The sequence below is a fragment of the Sminthopsis crassicaudata genome, chromosome 5, assembly GCF_048593235.1.
Source record: "Sminthopsis crassicaudata isolate SCR6 chromosome 5, ASM4859323v1, whole genome shotgun sequence".
NCBI lineage: Eukaryota > Metazoa > Chordata > Mammalia > Dasyuromorphia > Dasyuridae > Sminthopsis > Sminthopsis crassicaudata.
In genome coordinates this window covers 86,565,784-86,587,004 of record NC_133621.1, presented here as the reverse complement: position 1 = coordinate 86,587,004, position 21,221 = coordinate 86,565,784, and the positions used below count along the sequence as shown (strand labels likewise).

The 21,221-nt window shown below is 35.7% G+C and overlaps 1 protein-coding gene and 1 pseudogene across 6 annotated transcripts in view; both read left to right on the top strand.

The window, feature by feature from the left end:
- DPP6 (dipeptidyl peptidase like 6) overlaps positions 1–21,221 on the top strand; it is a 1,195,887-nt gene that overhangs the window by 809,681 nt on the left and 364,985 nt on the right. The window lies entirely within an intron of this gene.
- Positions 1,592–8,382, top strand: LOC141542802 (WW domain-binding protein 11 pseudogene; annotated as a pseudogene).

Below are 21,221 nucleotides of genomic sequence, written 5' to 3'. Positions count from 1 at the left end.
CTCAAATTGTCTCTCCTGGATCTGTTTTCCAGGTCTGTTGTCTTTCTGGTAAGGTACTTGACAGTCTTTTCAATTGTTTCATTTCTCTGGTTTTGCTTGACTCCCTCTTGGTTTCTCCTTGAGTCATTCATTTCTACTTGTTCCAGTCTAATTTTCAATGATGTATTTTCTTCACTCACTTTTTTTATATCTCTTTGTAATTGTCCAATTGAGTTTTTATCTTCTATGGAATTTTTTTCCATTGTCTCCATTTTATTTTTTAGAGAGCTGATTTCTTTTTCCAGCTCTCTAATCCTGTTTTCCTTGGAGTTGTTTACCTTTTCCAGCTCACTAATCCTGTTTTCCTTGGAGTTGTTTACCTTTTCCAGCTCACTAATCTTGTTTCTCAGTGATTTGATTTCTTTATCCATTCTGTCTTTGAATGCATGGGATGACTTCTCCAGGCTCTCTTGCCAAGCTTCCCTTTCCTTTTCCCATTTCTCTTCCAGCTCTCTTGTGAGAGCCTTTTTGATTTCCTCTATGAGGTTCTTTTGTATTGAGGAGCAACTTATATCCCTCCCAGGGGATACATCTGGGGACAGTCCGTTCCTAGTCTCCTCAGCATTTGAAGTCTGCTCCCTCTCCACACAGAAGCTGTCAATGGTTAGAGCCCTTTTGAATTTTTTGTTCATTTTGTCAGAGTAGGAATCAAAGAAAACAAACTGACAAGAGAAACAATTGGTCTGTTTTGCGGGGGATGGGGCTGGATGGTATTAATGGGCTTCCTCTACAGACTGGGGGTAGGGCAGCAGAGAGGCACTAACAGAACAGCAATGACTGCACTGAGTCTGCGCTCTGAGGCTCCGAGAACGCACCGAGTCAGTCCAGGGGGTTGGGGGTGGCCGGGCTCTGAGAGACGCTGGCTTTCTGGGGTTTTAATCTTCACCTCCGGTGTTTACACCCTCTCCACCGCTCCTGGCTTGCTGCCAAGACGGAGCATCCACACTGGGGCAAAAGCCCTTTCACAGAAACGGCAGAGATCGTACCCCTCCCCCTCCGGTCTGAGCTGTGTGAGCTGCCTGTCTTGCTCTGGCTGTCTGCCCTCAGTCTGCGCCCAGTCTGATTGACCCTCCCCCAAACAAACACAGACCTTTTCTGGCGACTTTCAAGGATGTCTTCTCTTGGTGATAATTTGTGGATTTCTTTCTGGGTCAAGCATTAAGTCAGAGGCTTGTCATGAAGTAAGTTCTGAGAGAAAACGAGGAGCTCAAGCAGCTGTCTGCCTCCACGCCGCCATCTTGGCGGGAAACTCCAGATTTAGGATTCAAACAAATATTTTAACTATAAGGGGGACAAAAGGAAGGATAGCATATTTTTGGGGAAAAAATTATCACAAAATTTCACTATACTTGGATAACTAGATATTAGCTCATTAGATGTTTCTAAAGACCTCATCTTGTTCTAAATCCTATTATCCTATGTTACTGCAAGCCATTATTTATCAAAATCAGGGCTAGGCCTAAATTAAGATCCTTCAAAGGTTTGCAGAAGGGAATATGGATTCACTGGAAAACTTCATGGAAATTTTTAACACATTCTCTGATTCTACCAAAAGGAAAATCCAGTTGTCTACAAAGAACTTCAAAAATTAAAGGTAAAATATAAGTAGAAAGGGGCCAAGCTCAGCCAGTACTTCCTAATTTAAGACATCTCGTTGCCTGATGACAGCCATCCTCTATTCTCAAAAAACCTCTGCCTAAGGACCTCCTACCAGATCTTCTTGAAAATGGTGTTCCTCCTTTGTCTCCTGGCAGAAAACCTTCTGGCTCACCCCCTGAGCCACTTTCTCCCCAAGTTCTGCAGATGTATGGCCATAAAATGGGTTTTGCCTTGGAGTTTGCTCCTCATTGAGGTAAGGAGGATATTTTATATAGTCCAGAACTTGCTCATCATAATCAGAATGATGATGTTTCCAGCACCAGCAAAGAAGAAGGTTATCGTGAATACATGGATAAAGATAAGCATGATGACAGCAGTAAAGGCAGAGACACTGATAGGTCAGATGCTGACAGTGAAGGAGAGAAGTTCATGCATCTTGACAATGAAGAGAGAGAGAACAATGAAAATAAAGTCAGGTTTCAGTGTACAATTTGCTGATATTCCTGGAAAATTAAGAGAAAAAGAAAAACATGAAGGAATTAACACCTCTTCAACTTATGATGCTTAGAATTTCAAATCAGGAAATTCCTTAAGAGTGGCCAGAAGTTTAGGAATTTTCAGAAGAGGAGGTGGAGAAGGAGGAGGAAGAGGAGAGAAGATTTTGATGACTTTGAGTCAGAGGATACTGCACAGCAGTATCACAAAGAAGAATCTCTTTCTGATGGGGCATCATTATCTCCTGCTTCCCAACAACAGCAACCACTTCCACAAATTGTTCCTCCTTCCCAAATACAAGCATCTGGACTATCTCCCTCTTGGACTATCACCTGATCCACCATTATGACCATCTGGGCCACCTACTGGCCTTCTCCCTGGTCTACCTCCAGGAGCTCCTCCATTCTTAAAACCAACTGGAATGCTAAGACTTTGAAGGCCTTTATCCCAACTTTTACCTTCTGACCTATTCTCTGCCAGGAAAACCTCTAGGTCCTACACCAGGTCCATCTCCTGGTCTTCTCCTTCTATGAGGACTACCATTAAGGCTACCATCCCCAGCACCTCCATTCTAGTATGATGTGTCCATCTTTGGTTTCTCCAATTGCACCTATTCCACATGGGCTTTTCCCACTAGCTCCTTTGCCACATCTGGGGATTTTAAGGGTTCCACCCAATTTTATCTAGACTCCCAAAGTGGGTGATACCAGTATAGCCACTATTGAGAAGAAAGCCACAGCAACCATCAGTTCCAAGCCACAAATCACCAATTCTAAAGCAGAAATTGCCAGATTTGTGCCCACTGCACTGAATGTTCAGCAAGAAAACAGAAAAGCCTGAAAGTCAGAAGAGGTTTCTATTATGCCCCTTGTCAAAGCAGTCCCTAAATCTGGCCCCTCTGCACCAGTTTCAATACCAACTAAGAATGAGATAGATGAACTTTTCATGAAAGAGATGAAAGGACTGTGACAGACTATGAAGACAGGAAAAGTTTTAATCCCACAAATTCATGTTAAAAAACATCTACTAGCTCATGATGTTTTTAAATAGCATCCTAGAAGATTAAAAAAATGGAAAAGGACTTATATGTACAAAATATTTATAGCCGCTTTGTTCTCAAGGCAAAGAATTTGACATTAAGGGAATGCTCATCAATTGAGGAATGGATGAATAAACTGTGGGAAAATCAGCTGTGAATGTCTGCTATTCTCAGCAATACAGTGATCCACAACTATTCTAAAGGACTTATGATGAAAAAAAATGCTATCCAACTATCCAGAAAGAACTGATTGTGTGTGAATACAGATTGAAGCATACTTTTTTTTCCTTCTTTTTTTCTTGAGGGTCTTTTTGAGGGAAAGAGGTTTATGTCTTCTTTTGCAATATGACTTTTATGATTTTATGTTTTGCATAACCTCATATGTGCCTTCTCAGTGGGTGTGGGAATGGAGAGGAAGAGAAATCAAAGCTTTAAAAACAAAGGTTAAAATTTTGTTTTCCATGTATCTGGGGGAAAATAAAAATATTAAATTAAAAAAAATATCATCCCATAAAGTGATGCTCCTTGCACTTCTGTGATTTTGACAAATTTATCTAACAGTTCTAATAATCTATTCAATAGTTGAGTAGCAAAAGTTCTAAGGCTTTGGAGTCAGAGGATCTGCATCCAAATCCTGGTTCTATGAAATGATAAGTATATTATTATTCTATGACAATATTATTATTAATTATTATTATTGCTGAGGCAATTGGGGTTAAGTGATTTACCCAGAGTCACATAACTAGGAAGTGTTAAATGTCTGAGGGCAGATTTGAAGTCAGGTCCTCCTGATTCAGGGATTGTGCTCTATCCACTGTACCACCTAGCTGCCCTGACATATTTCTTTTGTTTCTTCATCTCTCATTTAATCATCTCTATCATGTGGAAATTGAATTAAATGATCTCCTTTCAGCTCTAAATCTTATTTTCTAACATGTATTATTATCACTGACAATGATCCTCTCAGATCTAGCTAAAAATCAGCTAATAAAAATAAATGATATCTCCATAGTTTTACAACTTCTTGACTATTGAAGTGCCTCCAGTACGGTACCTCTACTAGGCAAGTACTGATGATGTGGTAGTATTCTAGTTCAGGATCTCTTTGTATCTTCTCCTACCTCAAAAGTTAATAGTGATTTTACTTTTTACTCAACAAACTGGAAACTAGTGAGCCTCTCAAAGATTCTGCTTCCCCTAATGAAAATTGACACTGAGGTCAATTGATAAGGGTTATTATATTATCTTTTTGTTAGTATAAAAGAATGAATAGAGGTACCAATGACAAGTTGGAAGAGAGAAATTTTGTGGGAAGGCACTCTAGTAACATTTAAATAGTTTAATAAATGTTTACTAAGTGTATATTGTTTCTGAGATGCTGTTGGGGGCACTGGAAAAAAAGACGAAAAATAAGAGATTAGACTTGATTATGTGAAGCTTATTATCTATTGAAGGAAACATCCCATCAGATTATAGCACATGAACAAACAACAGTCTGTCTATGTGTAGGACTGACTCTACATAGTTTTCTTGTCATTGTAAGTTAATGAAGTCTACTAATAGGATTCCTTTCAGTGTTCTCTGATAAATGGAAAAATGAAATTTCTGAGGTCTTCTAATAGAAACTTGTCTAATTTTTCTATAGTTTACTACTTTTAACAAAATTTCTACCCTTCCTTCATCTCCTACCTAAAAACAAATTTTCACATTTCATAGTCTCCAAAGAAATATCCTTATTCTATCATGAACACAAATCAAAAAGTAATTTGCTTAGCGAAATGGTCCATACTATCCTCTACTCTTCATACTTTTCTAAAGGAATTTATCAATTAAAGTGCCAAGGATGTATACTTTGGGAGCAGATGCCTTGTTGTTTAATGAAAGCCCAAAACAAACATGACTAAAGTTGAATTCATGCTATTAAGTATGAATGAAGCTTTTAGCAGTCACAGCAGTCATTTGTCTTCTGTCTTAATGTTGTCTTGACTTCTATCTATTTTGTTTTCTTATACTTAGAAGAATACCATACCAGAAGAAATTGTGTTTAGAGCTGTTGTTCAGCCATTTTTCAGTCATGTCCAACTCTTCATAACCCCATTTGAGGTTTTGGTTTTTTTTTTGTTTTTGTTTTTTTGGCAGAGATACTAGAATGGTTTGCCATTTCCTTCTTCAGTTCATTTTACAGATGAGGAAATAGACAAATTGGGTTAAGTGACTTGTCCAGGATTACACAACTAGCAAATGTCTGAGGCTGAATTTGAACTCAGGAAATTGAGTCTTCTTGACTCTAGGCCCAGTTCTCTTATCTGCTATGCCACCTAACTGTCCCTATCCCAGAATGATTATAGTAAAGCTTGTAGGGACTTTGGAAAACAACTAGTGCAAGATTTTGTTTTATTAATAGGGAAATCTATTTTAATGGGCTTTCTCCAAGATGATCTAAGTAAATGGAAGAGCAGGAATTTGAAATCATGTCATGATTTCAGATTTAGGTGATGTTGAAGAGCTTTTAATGTTAGCTGAACTAATCTTGTACTTAGAAAAGGTAAATATCTAAATTGTGTGATTTAATGAATGAATCAGATCTCTAGCTGCCACAAAATAATCTCCCTTCCATAAATTTATGTGCCATCAGAAGGTGGTAGTTCGTCCTTTCTCTGAATAGATGAAGAGTAAGAAGGAACATAAAAGTGGTAACTCTAACTGCCCTGGTTGGTTAAGAGCATTGATGATGGTGACCTGACTCTAAAGAATGAGATGGCAAGGATAAAGGCAAATATTTTGGAAAAAGAAAGCACATTTTGGGTGCGGGAAGAATCCCAAAGATAAAACATAATACTTTTCAATGAGATCAACCTTAAATAAGATGATAGAATTTTTCCATTTTAAAGATTTTTATGAGACAACTTGATAAAGGAATTAAAATCTGGAAGAGACCATTAAAATTTTAATCTAGCCTCCCTCCTCTTATAAATGAAAAGTTTAAAAACAAAAGCAGAAAATTAGTTCATGAATAAAATGTACCAGATGATTATTTAAGACATCTTCCATTCTTATTAGATATCAAAACAATATAAATATCACATAGAAATATGACTTTAAAAGTCTTCTATCACAAGAGTAGCACATTTTACCCTTTGTAGTGAAGTAAAACATCTATTGAATAGGAACAGGAAATTTGACAGATTTGCAATCTAATCTAGGAAGAAAAATGTGAAATTATTCTAAGTAGGAAAAAAATCAGTTAGAAATAGAATTATAGAATGAACCAACTGAAAAGAACCTTAGGAATCACAAAATTAAGAGTTGTTAATGACCTTCAAGAACATTGAGATTCAACCACATCTTTTATATAATGAAAGAACCCAAAGTTACAGTACTTACCCAAAGCTGCATAGATGAAAAGTGTTACAACAAGGATTTAAAACTATGTTCTCTAAGTACAAAGCTTCTAATCTTTTCAGTACACCAAGCTTTTATACCCCTTCAGCAAGGCCAAACACTCCATCATTTAGATGAAGAAACTGAAGCTCAGAGGTGAAATGATTTGCCAAATACAAATCAACAAGTATTAAGTACCTTGTTGTGTTCAGCACAATTCTAAGTACTGAGGATACAAAGAAATGAAACAATGAATGAAACAAAATAAAAAAACTGAAATGAAACAAACAAACAAAAAACCCCAACAAAGTAAGTTAGTGGTGAATCTGGGGATAGAACCTAACTCGGTGCTACTTATCTAGAATAAAAATCAGGAGCCATTGAGGGAAGAACAGAAACAAAAATCAAGCAAGAAATAGGCCACCAAAATCAAGTAAATTCAAAAGAACCCAGATTTGTAGAAATATAGAAATATTCCAAAACCCAGAGGTTCCAATGGAATCCAACAAATATTTGTTAAACGCCTCTTGTGAATCATAGAGTCATAGATTGATACCTGAAAGGAACCATTTTATAAACCATTCAGCTATCTCCTTGTTCTACTCAGGATAAAACTGAAATTCATTTTAAATGACTTTCCTAGTCACACAGCAAGTATCTGAGGCAGGACTCTAAACTCATTAGAGATCTAATTCTACTCTATATATCATGTTCCACTCCAAAATGCAAGATGAATGAATATTTCCTCTAATTTCATAGAAATATGGACTAAGGTATTTTCAAATTATATGCAAAGATATTTTTCAACATTCACCCTTGCAAAACTTTGTGTTGCAGTTTTTTCCTTCCTCCCTTTCCTCCATCCCTTCCCCTAGATAGCAAGTAATCCAATACATGTTAAACATTTGTAATTCTATACTCATTTTCACAATTATTCTGATGCATAAGAAAAACCAAATAAAAAAGAAGCAAATGAGAAAGAAAACAAAATGCAAGCAAGCAACAACAAAAAAGTGAAAATACTGTATTCTGATCCACACTTAGTTCCTATAGTCCTCTCTTTGGGTAGAGATGGTTCTCTTCATCACAAGACCATTGGAACTAGCCTGAATCACCCCACTGTTGAAGAGAGTCAGGTGTACAAATGTTCTCCTAGTTCTATTCACTTCACTTATCATCAGTTTATATAAGTCTTTCCAGACCTCTCTGAAATCATCTTGCTGATCATTTCTTATGCAACAATAATATTCCATAATATCCATAAACCATAACTTATTCAGCTGTTCTCCAACTGATGGACATCACTCAGTTTCAAGTTCCTTGACAATACAAAAAGGGCTGCTACAAATATTTTTGCACATATGGGTCCTTTTTCCTTTTTATTATCTTGAGATACAGGCCCAGTATAGACACTACTGGATCAAAGTTATGCACACTTTGATAGCCCTTTGGGCATAATTTAATATTTCTGTCCAGAATGGCTAGATCATTTCACAACTCTGTAAACAATGTATTAATGTCCCAGTTTTCCCAAATTCCCTCCAACATTTATCATCATATTTTCTTGTCATCTTAGCCAATCTGAGATGTGTATAGTGGTACCTCACAGTTGTCTTAATTTGTATTTCCCTGATCAAGAGTGGTTGAGCATTTTTATATGACTAGAAATGGTTCTAATTTCTTCATCTGAAAATCGTCTGTTCATATCCTTTGATCATTTGTCAACTGAAGAATGGCTTGAATTCTTATAAATTTAAATCAATTTTCTATATATTTTAGAAATGAGGCTTTTATCAGAACCCCTAGATATAAACATTTTTTTTCCAGTTTACTGCTTCCATTCTAATATGGTCTGCATTGGGTTGTTTTTTTTGTTTTTTGTTTTTTTTTTTTTTGTACAAAAACTTTTTAACTTAAATATAATTATATTATCCATTTTGCACTTTATTATGTTCTCTAGTTCTTCTTTGGCCACAAATTACATTCTTTTCCACAGATCTGAGAGGTACACAAACCTAAATCATGAATCCATTTCAACCTTATCTAGGATATCCAGTGTTAGGTTAGGTATGGGTTGATGCCTTGTTTCTGCCATATTAATTTCCAATTTTCACAGCAATTTTGTTAAATAATGAGTTCTAATCCAAGAAGCTAGGATCTTTGGGTTTATCAAACATTAGATCATTATTGTAATTGACTATTGTGTGTTGTGAACCTAAACTAATCCATTGATAGACTACACTATTTCCTAGTCAGTACCAAATGATTTTACCCTATTCAATTTTCTCTAAAAGTCTGTCATACCTAATTGTTCTAAAATTCTATTTATCTCCTTAACTTCTTTCTTATTTATTTTCTGGTTTAATTTATCTAGTTCTGACAAAACAGGTTTGATATCCCCCATTAGTACATAGTTTTGCTATCTATTTCTTCTTGCAGCTCTCTTAAATTCTGCTCTAGGAATCTGGTGCATATATATTTAGAATTTATATTTCTTCATTATCTATGGTATCCTTTAGAAAAATAGAGTTTCCTTCATTTTCTCTTTTAATTAGATGTATTTTTCTTTTTACTTAATCTGACATCATGCTCACTACCGCTGTTTTTTTTTTTTTGTTTTTTGTTTTTTGTTTTTTAACTTCAGATGAAGCATAATAGATTTTTCCCTAGCCTTTTACTCTGTATGGATCACTGTGTTTTAAATGTGTTTCTTGTAACGAACATATTGTAGAATTCTAGCTTTTAATTAAATCTATTATCCACTTCTGTTTTATGGGAGAACTCATTTCCTTCACATTTATAGTTAAAATGACTATTTTCTACCACCTTATTTTCCCCAAGTTATACTTTTCACTTTCTTTTTTTCCCTTCCTCTCTTCCCCAGTATTTTGCTTCTGACTGCCATCTCCCTCAAATAGGCTTCCCCTTTTACAACTAATCTCCCCTATTTATCCCTTTCCCCTTCTACTTCTCCTTCCCTTCTTTCCTCCAATTGTAATAGGTCTTCTTTGACTCTTCATGAAATTTAATTTATCTCATTTTACTTCCTTTCCTCCTCTTCCAGTACAATTTATTTTCCACCTCTAGTTTCTTTTCTCTATCATCGCTATAAAGTCAAATTATGCCTACATCCCCTGAGTAAACCTCTAACATAGATACAGTTCTCAAGAATTAAGTAAATCATCTTCCTATACAGGGATATAAACTTTTTAATTTTTAAAAGAAATAGTTTTTTCCCTTACTTTTTGAGCTTTTTGTGATTCTTTTGAGTTTTTATTTGAAGATCAAATTTTCTGTTCAGCTCAGGTCTTTTCATCAAAAATAAATGAAATATCCCTATTTCATTGAATGCCCATCTTTTCTCCTAAAAGATAATGTTTAATTTTGCTAGATATTTGATTCTTGGCTGCAATCCAAGCTCCTTTGCCTTTCAGAATATCAGATTCCAGGCCCTTTGATTCTTTAAAATAGAATCTACTAGGTCTTGGGTAATTCTGATTATGGTTCCTTGATATTTGAATTGTTTCTTTCTAGCTGTTTGCAATATTTTCTCCTTGATCTGATAATTCTGAAATTTAGCTATGATACTCCATGGAGCTTTCATTTTGAGGTCTCTTTCAAGAGGCAATCAGTGAATTCTTTCAATAGCTAGTTGACCTTCAGGTTCTAGGACATCAGGGCAGTTTTCCTTGATGGTTTCTTTTTCTTTTTCTTTTTTTTTTTCCCTCTGAGACTGGAGTTAAGTGACTTGCCCAGGGTCAAATAGCTAGGAAGTGTTAAGTGTCTGAGACCAGATTTAAAATTGGGTCCTCCTGAATTCAGGGCTGGTGCTCTATCCACTGTGCCACCTAGCTGCCCCTGATGGTTTCTTGAAAAGTGTCATCCATACTCTTTTTTTTCATCATAGTTTTCAGGTGGTCCAGTAATTCTGAGATTGTATCTGCTGAATCTGTTTTCCAGGTTAGTTGTTTGTCCAATGAGGTATTTTACATTTTCTTCTATTTTTTTTTCATTTTTTTGGTTTTGTTTGAGTGATTTTTGATGTCTCGTTGAATCATTCATTTCTATTTGTTCAATTCTGAATTTTAGTGAATGATTTTCTTCAGTTAGCTTTTTTAAATCTCCTTTTGCATTTGGCCAATTGAACTTTTAAATGAGTTGTTTTGTTCATTGGATTTTTTTTTCCCATTTCACACATTCTGCTTTTCAAAGAGTTGTTTTATTTTTTCTCTTTCATTAAATCTATTTTTAAGGAGTTTTCTTCAGATAATTGCTGTGTTTCCTTTTCCAAATTCTGCTGCAAAGTTCTCATTTCCTTTTCCCATTTTTCTTCTAACTTTCCTTTAAGATCCTTTTTGTATTCTTTCAGTAGAGCCTTGTGACCCTTTGAGGCTTAAATCTGCAGACATTTTGCTTATAATGGCCTCAGGGTTTGAGATATATTCTTCCCTGTCTTCATAAAAGCTATCTATGATCAGAGCTCTTTTTGGGTTTTTTTGCTCATTTTTAAAAGTTGAGATCTGCTCTTAGGGCATAGGGGAGATTGTTCAAAGATTCCTCTATAGGTGACAGCAGCTTCATGCTGCTCTGGGGCTGGTGCTGCTGGTTTTCTTCCCATCGTGAGTGGTTGTGTCCAAGTCCCACATTATTCTGGCATTCAGAGGCTCACTATATATCTTTTATAGTTGTATTGGATGTCTCACAGCTAGTGTGCTGATCCCCTACCTTCTGAACCAGGACAGAGTAGCCAATGCTGTTGTATTTAGGCTAAGAGTCTCTTGGTATATTTTCCTTGGCACACAGAGGTCACTCTTCCCTGGGTCACTGCTACACTGGGCCACCTCCTTCCCCCTCTCTTCCCCTTCATCTTGCTGTATTTGATTGAGAGAGACCTTTTCTGAAAGTTTTCCAAAATTTCTTCTGGAAATTTGTTACACTCCAAAACCAATTCATAAGCTTGATTTGGTGTTGATCTGAGGGAAGCCAGGAAGAGCTCAAAGACCTGTCTACTCTCTGCCAACTTGGTTCTTTTCACTCTAAAGTGTGTTTTTAATATCTTCTTTTAAATATCCTATGGTCAGCACTGTTATATTGAATCTAAAATTATTCATTTCTATGTATCACAAGTTGACTGCTTCAGAATAGGTGTGATATTTCTCAACTTAAAATGAGAAAATTGAGAAACATGACCCCTTAGTCTAATAGATCAAATGTTTACTGGGCACTATTGGATGCAAAATAATGAACTAACCTCCATGGAACTTGAGATATGTAAAAATCCTTCCTATCTTCATCAAGTTCTCTTCTTACTCTCTTTCAGAGAGTTCTAAAAATTCTTCCTTATTTCCAAATCTTGTCCCATTTTTAACTAGATGCAAATCAATGACTTATTTACTAATGCAGCTCCTACTTATGTCATTTCCCAAAAAAATAACCCATTTGTTTTGTGACTGTTCAAAGTACTTATTTTATGGTTCCTGTGCAGTATTGACACAACCATCTAAATGATCTTCATCTTGTTTTTATGTTTATACCCATGTTACTATACTCAACCTTGAATTACAGGATTCTTCAGTATGATTCTTTCTTCTGGTTGTTTCAAAGATTTCCAAAAAGTGCCATTCTTTCCCCTCTTCTTACTTCTTTTCATTTGTTAAAAAGTATGGTGTACAATATATTGGATTGGGGCTATTTGAGAAACACAAAGAAAGCAATTTATAAAGTTGTTGCCAAAATAATAACTAATAGTTACATAATGCTATATAATCTTGTCTAAATGCAATCTCTTGTGCTCTCTTGCTCTCTCTCTCTCTCTCTCTCTCTCTCTCTCTCTCTCTCTCTCTCTCTCTCTCTCTCTCTCTCTCTCTCCATATATATATATCTGTGTCTTTCTGTTTTTCTGTATGTCTCTCTGTGTCTCTTGGTTTCCCTCCCTCTCTCTCTCTCTCTGTCTCTCTATCTCTCTCATTCTCTCAAAATTTCACTTGCTACTTACAATAAGCAAGCATATGATAAAAGAGATTGTAGAGATATAGAGATACAGATAGAATTATATCTGAGAATTTATTAATATAGGAAGATTTCTCTTAAGGAAACCATCTCTACCAGTGCAAGTTGGCATCTTTTCTGCAACTTGCAATTTTTAAATGAGTTACTTAGAGCATTTGAGACGTTAAGTGACTTCCCACAGAGGTTCACATAGACAGTTTGTGAAAAGCAGTACTTGAACCCAATTCCTCCCAGTTTTGTGGCTAACACTCTGCTTATAATTCTGCTTAGCTGCTTTAACCAGTTACCAAGTATTTTATGTGCCCAGCACTGAGCTGGATGCTGTATGAAATGAAGAAAAAGTATAAGACAAGATCACTGTCCAGGGAAATATTGTGTGAAACTGACTAAATCATATGGTTTGGATAGAAATGTTTAGGATTTCAGAGGTAAGGGAGATAAAGGAGGATTGGAATGGTCATAAAGTAAGATTGTTGAGGCCTGGGAATAAGAGGGAGAGATCCTCTCTGCTCCAAGAAGCAGATCCAAATGCAAAAGAATTTGCAAACCCAAAATCTGTGGCAAAAGGAAGTTTTATTGTTCGCTAAGAAAGAATTCTCTTTGCAGACAAATCTCTAATGAGGAGATTTGCCAATAGTGTGTTAACAGAGCTCGGTTTTATGGGCAAATCCTGGCCTGGGGGCTGAGGGCAGTTTGAGCTGATTATCTGACAAAGATCTCCAATTGAATAAACTACTAGGAGTAGTCCAGGACTAATTTTCAACTTAATAGAGGATGTATCTTGTCCCCACCAAGATTTCCCACAGAATGAAACCACTTATCTTGATTCCCTGATTTAGGCCTCTCCCAGAGGAAAGTTTCTCAGAGTTTTACTCCCATTGCCCCCCAAAAGTCAAGGGGGACACAATTTGCATCAAGATGAACAGGGTTTTGAAGGATAGTATAGAACTGGGCAAATAAGAAAGAATAAGGAATTTTAGATGACCAACTTCATGAGGTCAGACTGTGGAAGATTGAATAATTATTGTAGACACTAGAGTTCCTAACCTGAGCTCTAGAATGATTTTTTTAAAAATTGATGTATATTCTGAGGGGTTTCACCAAACTGATAAAATGATCTATAATATGCACATGCACACATGCATACATGAACACACATACACACACACACACACACACACACACACACACACACAGATTCATAACCCTTGAAAGATACTGCTCTTGATTTCTATGTTGGGTTTTAAAACACAGCACCCCTAGAGATTTAAGAAAACTTTTGGAGGATAAGAGAAGGATCTAAATCTCCATTGTTATGTCAGTGGTATGAGCAGAAATATAGAAGATTATTTTAAAAATGCATTTCTGCAGAAGAAAACTAAGGAAACCAAGGACAGGAGGTAGAGAGGAGGGTTCTCAGTTCCTTGGATTTCACAAAGTGTCTTTGTTGATGTGAAATGCTGCACTCTGGGTGTGGAGGAGTCAGGATTAAAGGCTTTGTTATTTCAACATTGTTTCCACAGTGTAAATATAAATAGCCTCAGCCCCTGATCCAGTTGAAGAGATCACAGCTGTAGCATCCTTCACCAGCTGCAGGACCAGGTTGGACTTGTTTTGAAAAATGTCTATTGTGAGAGGAGGTGTTAGGAGCATTTTTAATGGAAATATATTGAAGAGCTATGTACCTGAGTATAGAATCTAAGAATTTTAAGAGCCAAAAAGTAATTTTAGGGCTCTTTTAGTTCCATCCTTTCATTTTATTCCTGAGTAAAGAATTCTGAGAAATAAAGTGATTTGCCAGTGGTCATGCTATTCTTGGCAAAGCCAAGACTAATACAGGTCTCTCAAGTCCCATGCATTCCCATTCCTGCATTCCCTTATGTACAACATTACAAAGTGGAAGTGGAACAGTCAAGATTAAGGATAGCATTTCCACATGCTGCATGACTTCAGCATAAGTGATCCTGCTATAGAATTGTGAACCATCTCAATGTTCTGATGGAGCTTGTTTTTAGAAAATTGACTGTCATGTGACCTCTCGACCATCACAGAACATGAACATTTTAAGTATAGCTAAAGAATCATGTTATTATTAGGTTTCTAGAACCAGACTGCATCTGAGAGAATTTAGTTTTATCCTCCTGTTTTACAGTTATGACCACTGAATATCCTTGAGAGATGAAATGACTTTTGCAGAATCACACAACAAATTAGCAGCAGAGATGATATTAGAATTCAAGTTAACTAACTTCAAATCTAGGAATGACTTTTTTCCCTCTTGTCCTAGGATCCTGAAGTTGGGAAGAAAGTTGGATGAGATGTAATTAGCTGTGATCACAATAGCTATTGAGAAATTCTAATGGCCTCAAGAATATCTTGTCATATTCTAATGATGCTTCTTTGACAATTATCCTCCATGGGCTTGACATCTCATGTGCTAATCATTTGCTTCATCTTTACCAACTGGCCCACCCTCAATCACAAAGTGGAAAAATTGTTGCTACTAGGTGTAGTAGTTATAAAGAAAATTTCTTCCATTGATGTCCTTGAGGTTGCCAGTGGGTTGTCACCATCAATATGACTATTGGGATTAGTGAATAAGAATTAAACATCTCTTGGGCCTCTAGTGAATTCTGGTTTAAGACCTTTTCTCTTGTCATGACATTCATTCAACATATATTTATCAAACATGGACTGGATTGAATAATCTCTAAGGTAGCTGCAAAATCATTTAGTGTCTCAGATCTGTTTCCTCGTCTGTAATATGTGGAAATAATGTAGGCATTATCCATCTTATATATTGTCCATGTGAGAACACACTGTAAATCCTGAGATATTATATAAATTGAGTTATTATTCTATACACATTACTGTGTTGAGAAACATGAGCTATTTATAGAAATACCTTCTGTCTTCAAGGATCTTATATTCTAATTGCAGAGATGACATGTATATGATAACTATAAAACAAAGTGACATATAAATTCAATTAATAACAGTAATAGTAAGGGATCATTGTAAACATGCAGCAAAATTCCTGGCACATAATTAATGCTATGCAAATTTTAGATATTATTGTTATTATTATCAGAAAATATCATTTCCAGCTAAGATTGTCAAGGAAGTTTAAAGGATTTTAGCTGAGTTTTTGAAACTTTGAGAATTTCTATAATCTTTAATAATTTAGGAGTGAATTCCAGGTGGTGAGAGCAGAAGATACAATGGTTGAAAGATGGATTTCCTGAGAAATATTTAACTAGCTAAATGGCTTCCCACCTACATATTAACTCCCACTCCCACCTCCCACAAATCTATCTCTAACTTCATCATTAGATTTGAGGCTGAAAATCAGAGGCAGATATGACTTAGAGATACATAGCCATGGCCCAAGCTGCCAGCTACATTATGTGAAGGTACACTTTAAGGGAACTCAGACAAACAACAACAAATCATAACCACAGGAAGCTCATGCTCATGCAATATTAGCAAGCAGTAGTAGCCTGCCTTCAAAGATAATGCTTAGTAAAGAGTAGAGATGTACCTCCTAACCTTTTGAAATGTTATTTAGAGTAATTCTTTGCCAGTTGCCATAAGAATTTTGAGGATAGAAATGAACAGCAATGCATAGAAGCATTATATGTGATTAGCATACATAGTTCCCATAGTGAATTGTGTAATGTTATTGACAGTGGGTTAAGATGCACTGTAAGGGTACTTGACGGGTGTTACTGATACTTCAAATTAATCATCATCCCTATACCAGTGCCCACATTTATGACAGGCATAAATGCAGTTTACATTAGGAACAGAGATTAATTGTCCCAGTCCAAATTAATCCTGATTTGCCTATGGGAGAAAAACATAACAGTACAAATCTTGATGGAATAATAATGTATTTTACATTCTTAATATTGCCTGGTGCATGAGAGCTCCCTTCCTCAGATCACATCACAGAGAACAATTTTTCCCCCCTCATATTTTTGGGAAAAAAAAAAAAAAGTCTGCAACCAAATTGTGAGTAATTGAAAAACTAATATGGCCCCTGAGAACAAATAATATAACAAACATACCAGTCTTCTTTCAGCAGAGAGAGCAGGGTAGCTACAAGACAAGAATTCTGCATGCTTTGCCAAAAGTGATCATTGTGTTGTGTTTGTGTTTGCCTGTTTTACTTTGTTACTAAGAAAGGTTCATCTGAGGATGGAGGAAGGAGAGGAAATGTGGTTATATTCAGAAATGACTGAGATATTAAATGCAAGACATTAATAAAAAATATAATCAAAGAAAATATAAAAAAGTAGTTCTATGGCTTTTTGCTTTTAAAATGAACCTACTTTTTATTCACTGCACTAAGGAAATGGACCAGATTTTAAATTGGATCCCAGTTGATGCCAATTTCTGACAAAGTGCCAAATGCCATGGATGCAGTGACCATATTTTCCAGGTTTTCTAGAACTGAATCAAATTTCATGAAAAAGAAAGTATACTTTTAATGAGGCTTTGCAAAAATGATGTCCTTTGCTGGACTATGTGTCCCAACTTTGGGTCCAAAAATTATAATCATTGTACTAGTGATGAGATACATTCTCTGATTATGAATAAAATTTAGCATCTTAAGCCTACTTGTCTCCAAAGCTAGTCCCAAGAGTATTTATATGTCTGCAATGGGATGAACCGGATTAATTAGCAAAATTTTGAGCACATATGATATGGCCAATCCAGTATTAGATACAATGAAGAGACACAAGATTGTAAAACATGCTTTCTACTCACAAGGAATTTCTGGTATTCATGGTATTGATGCAATTAATCAATAAGGCACTATAAAATACTGAAATAAAGCATTCTTGTACAATTGTTTACGTAGATAAGCATAATAGGTAATAATTTAATACAGGGAAAGGTCAGACAATGTTCTTTAGGAAAATTTCAGTAAGAAAAGGACACAAAGATAGGGAATGAGGAAGGGAGGACTTGAGAACAAAGACAAGGTACCACATAAGCTGAGCCTTGAATAGTGACAATGATAATTAATACTGAAAGTTATTTTTAACATTGCCCAAAGACTTTCAATTAATATAAGTTGCAGAGAATATGCAAACTTGCACTGGTTAGATTGTTTGCTCACCAGTAAAGTTGTATTTCTATCCCTTAATCTTCAAAAAACTAAGAGAACTTGTCAATTTGGTCATTCAGCATTTATTAAATTCTTTCTATGTGCCTGATATGAGGGGCAACTCACAAACATCTATGGGGAAATTTATACAGAAAAAATTGGGGATAGTCTTAGAGACAAGATGCTAAGGTTAAAAAAAAAAGTGGGGAAAGTTTTTTTGAAGAAAATACAATTTTAGCTGAGACTTGAAAGAAGCCAGGAAACCCAAAAGGTAGATAACAAGTGGGAAACTGAGCCCCAGGCTTAAGGGAAAGGCAGTACAAATACTGAGTGTCATGTGATGGAGGGTGATGTAGTAGTAACAAGATCAGTGTCTTTGGACCACAGAGCATGTAGAAATGTTCACATCAACACAGTTTGACGGTTATCATCTTTAAATGCATGATAACATTCTAAATCCAGCAATTTCACAAGAGGCAAATCACTGAGCTCTTTCTGGAGAGCATTACAAAGAATAAGCCAGCTCCATGGCATAAATCAAAACTTGAAATACAGTGTTCTAAATTTAATTCTAATATACCCATATATTAAACCTGTTTGTAAGGGTACTTACCACATGGCCAGTGCTATCAACAGAAGCATTAGCTAATTAATTTCTTTATGCTTCCAGTGAACAGCTAGGTATTTGTTTAGCTAGGGCTCTGAGGATTGTGGTCTACTGTTTGAAACTGCATTTCACAAGGACTTATAATTTTATGACATTCATTTCAGCCCATAAAGGAAAGCTTCAGTAAAAATTCTAAATGTCAACTAAGACTTGATATGATTTAGTTTGAGGACTTGAAATATAAACACAACAACAGTTAATGAATTTACTAATTATTATTCTCAAGCACATATATTAATTGGTATTCCTTCTTTAGTTATGGTTTATACTCTACACATGATGACATGGTGTATACTGGCGAACCACAGCCCCATTTCCAACTGCCAGCCCTTGTTAGATCATGCATCTTTTGTGTCATTGACTCCTATAACAAAACACTGATGCGTGAAATTAACAGCATTATAAATAGATTATGGTGACTCTGACAGATACACAGCAGCAGTTATCCCCTGGAAACAGCCATGCACAATTTCAGTAAAGTCCTGCCAAATACCTTTATCCAATTAGAGAAAGGGACCTGAGACTCAACAGGGCCTGCTGTCTGCTCCCTTAATCATTTGGAACTCTGCTCTATTGGGCCAGAAGCCGAGTCATGTGCCAAAACAACCTGTATCTCTCTCTGAGAGGCAAAAAGATGCTCATGGAAATATTATAATGTTTTGCTTTGAGTATTTCATGAGTTCATCTGAGATATAATCCAGTGTTCTGGTCTATTCGAATTTTATGTTGGTCTTCATGAAGCTTTAAACCTCTTGTTGCTGATAATTGGTATGCAAATCTATTATTACAATATACATATTTGTGTATGTGCATATAAAAATATATACATATATATGTATTATGGACTCTCATCTCAAGGTTGAATACCCCTTTATCATTAGAAATGAATTTTCTAGCCTTAGGTACAGGCACGTCTAAAAGCTCTTGTTCCCTTGACCATTAACTCTATTGTGCTAGGCAATATAAGTAAACAGAGATTTCAATCTCCAGATTTATGAACTTAAAACTTTTTGTCAAAGGTACTAAATTTTCTTTCAAAATTATAATCACTAGAAAATTGATCTGTGTTTATTTGGCTTTGTCTTTTACACATATACAAACATACATATATGTACAGATGTGCATACACAGTGAAAAAAATCAATGAAAAAGTCCTTTGAAACCTTTTTGTCCATCTTTATTTTCTGCAGGGGAGTGAAATTGATGTTAAATGGATACTTCTTAAGGGTAATTACCAGATACAAAAGTGATAGAACTGCATTGTTGTAAGGACCCAAAGACAGCACTTTAAAATCCCAATAGGAATTCACTAATATGGGAGAGATTTTCCAATTCCTTGGTCATGGCATGTGCCCGCCCGACTTACTTGGCCTTCAGTGTTTCCATTCTATTATAATCTATACCACACAAAGTAGTCCTAAATTCTATATTGCTGCCTTGTATAATTCTCTAGGTTCCTCATGTGCTGACAAGTGACCTAGTTTAGCCCCTCCTTTTATATATGAAGAAAATTAAACCTAAAGATAGAAAATGAGTTTTCCAAAGTTGCACAGGTTGTAAGTCACAAAGCCAAGTCAAATTCAAAATGCTACATTATCCTAAAAAAGTCTGAATAAAAAATGCCTTCAAATATTAATTTCCTGATTGATAGAAATGTGTCTTCAGAAAAACTTGAAATCATAAGTTACCAAAGGAAAGTTGATCATATTAGACTCTTTTTTCAGAATAGGAATGAGGACTTGGAGAGAACTAGTGCTAAAATGTTACATGAAACATTCTGAAATGTTACGCATTCCTCTGGGCATCCTTATCATGATTTGGTTTATTGAAAGCTATCTAGAGTCTACTTATTCAATATTAGAGTATTTATAAGAGATTATATGTCCCTTTGTTCATTGATCATAAAACATTATCAACTTCAATGCTCAAGAGCCACGTAAATCAGTCTGCCATCTTGACACAGATAATGTCTCCCATCTTAGACCTTATATTTTTGTGGCATGTCCCCAAATGATTATTTCATAGTTCTAGATGGTTATGTCATAAGAGGGCAGATGCTCTGCTATTTCCTTTATTTGTATCAAGGATCCATTAGACCATAACATCCTTTAGAGTAAAGATTGTGTTATTCTTTGTTTTTGCATCCCAAGGACCTAGAAAGATGCTTGATGTTCATTATATTTAATTCTGCTTATGATTTCTTGATTTATCTTGATAAGGCTTCCCATCAAAATGAGCTTTCCTCTACAAACTTGAATAGCCTGTTTTAAACACAATCGCTTGAAAAATCTATCCCCTGTTGACATACTCATGCTGATGAATTTAGTGACAATTTAGTCAGATACCTACACTGGTTCATATCAGAACTTTTCTAGTATATCTACAGTAATGGGCTCCAGTGACACAGGATATTCAATAGTTACCTTCACATTATTTTGAGACATCAGGCTAATAATATGAATCTTTCTGGTGTTCATGCCTTTTAGTTCCTCCTCCCCCTAAGTTATTATTACTTCCCCAAGCTTCTAAGAAGGTGAAATTCTTTTCATCAGTCCTCAGAGGCCCTCAGAGTCTACATGACATTTTAAACTAAAGTGGCAGAGGATTAGCCAGCTCCAGGCTTAAATTTGTTTAATATCATTACATGAATGGTGATTTAGAGTGATAAAATGCTGACACTGAAAGTGTTCTGAAAGTCTATGTAAGCGATATCTTTCTATTTCATATGCTCACAGAGCTGGAAGAACAGAGACCAAGTAGCCAAACTCCATTTTATGGACAAAGAAACTGAGGAGTGTGTAGGTCCTATTTCAATTTCTGATGTAACTAGTTTCACAAGTATTTCCTTTACACTCGTGGACCAATGAGGACAAGAT